The sequence below is a fragment of the Rutidosis leptorrhynchoides genome, chromosome 1 (assembly GCF_046630445.1).
Source record: "Rutidosis leptorrhynchoides isolate AG116_Rl617_1_P2 chromosome 1, CSIRO_AGI_Rlap_v1, whole genome shotgun sequence".
Lineage (NCBI taxonomy): Eukaryota > Viridiplantae > Streptophyta > Magnoliopsida > Asterales > Asteraceae > Rutidosis > Rutidosis leptorrhynchoides.
This window is the reverse complement of record NC_092333.1, coordinates 539,950,349-539,956,894: the sequence shown is the minus strand read 5'-3', so window position 1 is coordinate 539,956,894 and position 6,546 is coordinate 539,950,349.

The window sequence follows — 6,546 nt, the reverse complement described above, 5'->3', positions numbered from 1 at the left end:
CCTAAACCTTGCTACAACACTTATAGGCAGTGTACCTAATCATACAGTAGTGTAGTTTTTAATAAGTCCGGTTCGTCCACAGGGAACTAGCCAAGTTTAACGCTATATTTTCTAAACTAAATTTGTATATAAATATATATATATATTTATAAGTAGTATTATTATTATTATAAAAGGGGGTTTTTACCGTTTAATGACCGGTTTGTCGATTTTATGTCTTAAGTCGCAGTTAAAACCTAATGTAAAATATTAAAAATAAATATAACTTAATTTAAAGCGTAAAGTAAATTAAAATGCGATAAATAAAATTGCGATAAATAAAATGACGATAAATAAAATTGCGATAATTAAAAAGTACGATAATTAAAAGTGCGATAAATATAAAATAAAGGAATTATGCTTATTTAAACTTCCATAATCATGATGTTCGACGTGTTGATTTTAATTTATTACCATGGGTTAATTGTCCTTTGTCCTGGATTATTTGATATGTCCATACAGTTTTGTCCATAATAGTCCATCAGTCATTAATATAAAGTGCGAGAGTCTTCGTCAAATTATCCTTATACCCGAAGTCAAATATTCCAACTAATTGGGGATTCGAACTGTAACAAGGTCTTAATACTTTGTTTAATGAATACACCAGGTTATCGACTACGTTTAATCCAAGGTTTTACTACTTTGTTAACAATTACACCAATTACCCTTGAATGTAATCCACCCCTATTTTAATGAGTCCATTAACTATTAATCCATTCCCGTATCCGGTAAAATGAGCGATAATTCGTATTTATAGATATCCCGCCCACCGTACCCGATTAAGCGTATGTGGTTATATATAGATACGTCAAATTGTAACCTTTATATTAAATTGATGAGGTATCGTTTAGTTAATATAAAGCCCATTAATAGCCCATAGTCTAATTTCTACAAGTGTCGTTCTTTTGTCCAAACCCCAATTATGGTACAAAGCCCAATAACCCCGTCTTTAATATTTAGTCTAACATCACGATTACTTCGGCTTAAATAAGCATAATAATAACTTAGCTACGAGACATTAATTTAAAAAGGTTGAACATAACTTACAATGATTAATAATAGCGTAGCGTTACACGGACAGAATTTCGACTTACACACTTACAACATTCGCCACTATAACCTTATTATTATTAAATTAAAATTAAAATTAAAACTATAAATTATATATATATATATCGTGAGAGAGAGAGAGAGATTGAATTAGGTGTATATAATTCGGCCAAAACACGCGAAATTTATAGTACTTGTCCCAACTTTTGGGGCCATGCGATCGCATGGGTTTTGTTCTTCCAGGCCATGCGATCGCATGGCCAGCTGGATCCAGCCCAAATGCTTTTGTTTTCTTGTTTGCCGACAGTTTTAATATATAATATAATATATATATATATATAATTTTAAGAATTAATTATATATTATATTATATTCATGTGCATAGTTGACTTGTAATTTTTAGTCCGTTGCGTCATGCGTTGAGAGTTGACTCTGGTATCGATTCCGAATTTTCGAACGTCCTTGCGTACAATTTAATATCTTGTACTTTGCGTTTTGCGGCTCGTACTCTTGTAATTTCTAGACGTTTCTCATCAATAATTTGAACCACTTTGATTGTACTTTGTACTTTTTAGCTTTTTGGTCATTTGCGTCTTCAAATCGTCGAATCTGTCTTTTGTCTTCACCTTTTATTATTTAAACGAATATCACTTGTAAATAGAAAAATTGTAACTAAAAGCTTGTCTTTCTCGAGGGATAATGCTATGAAATATATGTTCGTTTTTAGCATTATCAAATATTCCCACACTTGAGCGTTGCTTGTCCTCAAGCAATATAGTCTTGAAATAAAAATACTAGAATCACTTCTTTATTCTTCACACTATGTACATCAGTGATTTCGATTTGGCAGTATGAACAATGATAGTAACGTTGTGGTTTACAGTCCCACATGACTATGAAAATTTAGATCTTTTTAGGAAATTGGATCTTTATGAAAATATTTGATCTTTTGAAAATTCAATCTAGTTTTTACCCTAGATAAGTTTTTCGGAATAACCCTTCACCGGTGTTTGCAAATTGTTTTTGTGGGTTTTGTGGGTTTCAGATTTAAAAATTTTAGCTCAAAACTTGCGGTTTTGTGTCACCTACTTGCTAACCTTGTATTAGGAAAGCAACACGTCCAGTATACTTGCTCCGTATATTACCTTTCAGTAAACTACCGTCCAGTTGTAAAGGAAAGCGTTGAACAAGCAACTGTTGAGGCAATGTCCCGTGACATGCTTTTAATTATGGTCTATATCGTGTCGGATGCAATTACTATCCTTTGTAAGAGCAATAGTAAAGATCACCCTATAGTTTTTCGGTCTGGCACAAGGTCCTGTCTTCGACCATGCTATGCAACCACCGTTCTTATGGTTGACACCCGATTTGGTTCAGGTGACCTAATGAATTCTAGGTGAATTTTTAGGATTTTACATTCAATGGTAATGAACGCATTGAAAATGGGTTTTCAGAAAACAAATCGGTTTTAATTTGATCAAAAATATTTTCTCGTTCAAGCTCGAGTTTAGATATCATTGAATTTCATGAGTTTGAATTCTCATTCTTTAAGGTCAATCTCAAGGATTGAGTAATAATAGGCTTAAAAGCTGATTTTTGATCTTTAAGGAGATTATCCTTTCTGGGGATCTGATTCATTAGTCTTATAAGCTAATTTGCACGGTGCCCCCTATTGTACGAGACAGATCCTCTCATATTTAGGATAAGTCTGACCACTTGGCGACCCTGTTTGATGCTGAGGTCTGTGGATTTCTAGCTGATTTTTGAGAAAACTTTTCAAGGTTTTTCATAGACTCTACAACTGGTCTGGACGACAACTTCCTGACCTAAATCAAGAAGTACGTGTCTTTTTCAGGAGACTTTACTTCCTTTTAATGATGGAATTGATTCATCGTGTAAATCCATCTTTCTTTCAAATATATTACAATTTACCGGGTAAAACAGTTAATTTTATCCAAAACAAAAGTATCTTCAATTATTTGTACAAAAAAATATGTGACATATGTTCTAAACAACTTGGTAAATTTTTCCCACACTTGGCTTTTATTTTCCTTTCTTTGCCTTTTTATTTTCCTCTATTCCATTTTAAATGAATTCTAACATTTTAGGTTGTTTCTCAATTTATGTCCTTTCTGAGGTAACAATAATTTCAGTGTTAACACCTAGTTTTATCGTTTATAAATATGTATAAACATGATTTTGAGCTCATTTAGTTGAAAATTTTGAAAATTTTTACTAGAATTGGGTAGTCAGTATATAAGACTAGGGCTGTTCTTTATTATCAGAGAGCACTAGATTCTAATACAACTACTGCGTTACTAGTATTTTTAATGGTAACCAAGTGTTAAAAATTTTAAAAATCCGAAATAATTTAACCTCTTCCCACACTTAAGATCTTGCAATGCCCTCATTTGCAAGAAATCAGTAACAATTTAAATTATTGAGGGTGATTAGCGTAGAAAAATGATTAAATTTTACCAAAGTTTTCAAACATATTGGCATTTTTTTGTTGAATGATAAATGGTGCACATCATTTGGTCATTCCGTCTTATTGTTACATCACATTTGTTTTTCGTTTTGTCGTCAAAATTAGTAGCTTTTGCTGAACTTAATGCCAGTCTTTGAAAATGCTCTGTTTTACCCTGTTTTGTACATAAGATAAACTACAAATATACATAATATTTTTATTATAATTTTTTTATAAAATCTTTATTTATTAAAACAATTTAAATGAATAATTTTTTAAAATTTTGTAACCTTTTACTTTAGGTAGTTTCGGTATGTTTACCTAGTCCGTCCCTCGACAAAATTTAAAATTTGTCGTTAAAGCGATTGTTTTAAAAGCAAAGATTTTTGGTTTTTTTTTGTATACTTTAGATCAATAAAATTAAAAATAATGATAATAAAATTTCTCGTCCCGCCCTCGGGTAAAGCAATTTCGGTTCAATGACCTAGTCTTCAACTTACGACGAATTTTAAATATCAAATTTTTAACTTAATGAAATAAAGTAAATTTTTATTTTTAAATTCACACCAAACTTAAATTTAAAATGCATAAAATTTAAAATTCATATAAATATCATTAATACTTTTATACATTAATTTTACAAACTTATATTAAAAATATTAATTTTTAAAATATTTAAAAACTTAAATATATTGATTTTAAAAATTTACACTAATAATTTAATATTTATATATTAATTTTAAAAACAATGTAAAAATTAAAATTAAAAATCTTTTTGGTCTTTTTTTTTCACTGTAATCAATCAAATATTATTAAAAATATACGCCCCTCTTTTCGGTAAAGTAATTTCGGTTCCATAACCTAGTTTTACTCCTGACGAATTTTTGAAATATTTTGGGTTGATTGATTAAAGATATTTATACCTTAAGAATAAACGGTAAATTTCACAATGATGTAATAAATTTTTGTATGATATCAATAATTTCGGTTACGCATACCTAATTTTATTGAATACCAATTTAATACTTTATAGCGAACGATTCAGCGTTTATTATCAAAAGGTTAAAAAATAAAATAAAAAAATAAAAACTGTACATACTTACCTGTGAGATAGAATTCTCAGAGACCTGCTTTAGCTGACTCATAGGAGAGTCGTGTGATTTGGTTCTCCATAGCTACGTAAGCGTAACCTCGATTCTTCAATATCTTTTTTTTCTAAACATATGAACGGTCCTTCTCTGCATAGAGTAACAAATTCGGTATTTGAATATGTTTGATTGTTTGAACATTTACCTTCGTGTGACCATTTTCCGCATTTATAACATCTTTCAAGGTGTCATGCTCTTCTTTTTGTTGCGGATTTTGATTTTCCTTTACCAAAATGTGTCTTATGATGATCTTTCCTGAGTTCTTTCCTTACTTCGTCCATTTTTCCTCTTACGAATGATACCAGTTCACTCGAGAAGATGTTATTATTACGTTTAGTAATCATAGCGTGTAGTAGTAGACCATGGTTCAGATAAAAGGAATTCTTCATCTCGTAAAACCTAAAAAAAAATAAAAATTCAGAATGGAGGGAGAAGACTAGTTCTTTAGGGTCTGCTAGGGAAAGACCATTCGGATTCCATTCTTGAGAACTACACGAGAACAGAATATCTAACTCTAACAGAAATACATATTACCCTAAAAAGATTCGAATCTTGCCACACTTAGTTAGCTGTGGTGTCGAGATTGTGATTAACTTCGTTTTTAATTGGACTATCAACAACTTGTATATCTCTGACTTTTGCTTCAAGCCAATTGTTGATTTCCTCTGTAACTTTCACAAATTCAACTAACATTGCCTTTTCTTTAGGCGGAAAATTGGATACTAATAGGTTACATAACTTAAAGTTCCCCTTAATCCTAGTATCTTGAATCCGTTTATAAAGTTTCTTCATTGAACTGTTAAAAACGGGTTCATCTAATTTTGTGTCAACAACGGGGTTCTTTGTTATCAGGTCATCATTGGTTGTTGCTTCATCTTCCTCACACTTAGGCGTTTTTATTGGTTCAACAGTTTTGGTTGGTGGAGATCTAAATTTTCGGTTCACAAAGGTAACCGATTTTTTACCATCCCTAAGTGTCATTCTACATTCTCTTACATCAATGAACGCTTGGGTGGTTGCTAAAAATGGGCGACCTAAAATTAGAGGAATATTAAGATCTTCCTCCATATTAATAACTATGAAGTTTGCAACAAAGGTCAAACTTCCCACTTTAACAAGTAAATTGTTTGCTATTCTAACTGGGTGTTTAATGGTTTGATCAAATAATTGAACACCTATTCTGGTTGGTCTTAATCTACCCACACCTAATCTTTTGTATAAGGAAAGAGGCGTAACATTTGCACTTGCTCCTAAATCTGCGAGTCCATTATACATAGCATCATCGTTAAGCAAGCAAGAAATGATAAATTCACCTGGGTCTCCTACTTTAGTAAGTAGAGTTGGTTTGTTAACCTTTTTTAAGTGATCTTTTCTTGGTTCTTTCACTTCTACTTGAACTTCTTATTCACATTTTTCTTCGTTTCTTGGAATGAGAGGTTTGTATAGGAATTCTTCTTCATCACTCTAATTTAAAGCTTCCTTGTCTTCCAATTTTGGTTTTTCATATGTTGTTGATAACATATTTATGTTTTCATTCTGAGGGTTTTCTTGGGTGGTGAAATTATGATTGACTTCATTGTCAACTTCCATCGGACCATGTATGTAATGTTTAACTCTGTGACCATTAACATTAAATTCAATCCCATTTGAATTTATTAACTCTATTGTTCCATATGGGAAAACTCTTTTGACTATGAATGGTCCAGACCATCTTGATTTCAATTTTCCAGGAAATAGCTTGAATCATGAATTGAAAAGAAGAACTCGGTCTCCTTCCTTAAATTCTTTTGAACTTCTGATTCTTTTATCATGCCATTTCTTTGTTCTTTCCTTATAGATTAA